Genomic DNA, 1,378 nt, shown 5'->3' with positions numbered 1-1,378 from the left:
CAGAAGTCATATTTGTAGAGCTCTGAATCAAGGGACTGAGGAAACTTTCCTGCCTAAATCCCATGCTGCCCCTCTGCCCCTCTAGAGTCTGGCCAAGGGAAATACATACACAAGGAATCAAGTCAGATGTGAAAATAAGTGCTGTTCTATAAAGGACTTGGAGCTACATATAAATTCACTAGAATAATCCACAGAACTTAGGAAAGTGCTATACTTATGATTAAAGTTGTATTACAAAGAACACAAGACAGGAACAGAGAAATGAAGAGATCAAGATCTAAGAGGGTCACAAACACAAAGCTTCTATGTCTTTAGGACATGTCATCCTTCCAGCACATCAATGTATGATTACCAACCAGGGTTCAACTAAACCTTGGTGTATATAATCATTGACCGTATGACAGACCTTAATCTCCAGCTCCTCTCCTTTCCCCAAAGATCAGGAGGTCAGGTTAATATCACCTGAATCAAAACCTCAACCCTCTAATCATACAGTTGTTTTTCCAACTTGGCCAGTCCCCATGTTGACATCTAGGGCCCCACCAGGAATTAGCATAAACTCAGAGGTAATCCTGGGGTCCCACAGTGAATAACAAAGATACTCCTGTCCCCTGGGAAATTCCAAGGATTTAGAAGTTCCCTCATAAGAACCCAGGAAAAAGAGCAGAGAAAATCTTTATTATACAGTGAATGGGGAGCTTATAAAACTGGGTTTTATTCAACTACCCTGTTTGATAAGGTAACTTCAAAAAAGGAACTAAAGTACTCACTTTGGCATCACATATACTAAAAAACTGGAACCATACAGAGAAGATTAGCATGGCCCATGCCCAAGGATGACACATAAGTACATGAAGCATTCCATATTTTAAAAGCAAGTGATGTAGCTGACTTTCCTAACACACAAAAACAGATGCAGAGAAACAGACAAAATGAGAAAACAAAGGAATATGTCAAAAATTAAAGAAACAGGACAAAATCATAGCAAGAGACCTAATGAAAGAGAGATAGGCAATATGCCTGATAGAGAATTTAAAGTAAAGACCATAAAGATACTTGTTGGACTTGAGAAAAAAGCGGAAGACATCAGTGAGACCCTTAACAAAGAGGTAAAAAAAAGGACCAAACAGAGATGAAGAATACAATAATTGAAATTAAAATACTAGATGGAATAAAGAGTAGGTTAGAAGACGCAAAACAACAAATCAATGGTCTGAAGGACAGAGTAATAGAAAGTAAACAAGCTGAGTAGATGAGAGTAAAAAACATTATACAAAATGAGAATAGATTTAGGGGACTCAGTGACTCCAACAAGTGTAACAACATTCACATTATAGGAATCCCGAAAGAAGAGAGAGCAAGGGGGGCAGAAAATTTA

At 38.0% G+C, this 1,378-nt stretch overlaps 1 pseudogene; it reads left to right on the top strand.

Moving 5' to 3' along the window:
- The first annotated feature begins 762 nt into the window (after nucleotides 1–762).
- Nucleotides 763–871, top strand: LOC116630324 (annotated as a pseudogene).
- The last annotated feature ends 507 nt before the right edge of the window (nucleotides 872–1,378 follow it).

This window comes from Phoca vitulina, unplaced genomic scaffold, assembly GCF_004348235.1.
Source record: "Phoca vitulina isolate PV1807 unplaced genomic scaffold, GSC_HSeal_1.0 scaffold3, whole genome shotgun sequence".
Classification (NCBI taxonomy): Eukaryota; Metazoa; Chordata; class Mammalia; order Carnivora; family Phocidae; genus Phoca; species Phoca vitulina.
Note: the sequence above shows the minus strand (reverse complement) of the source record. Positions and strands in the feature narration are given on the sequence as shown.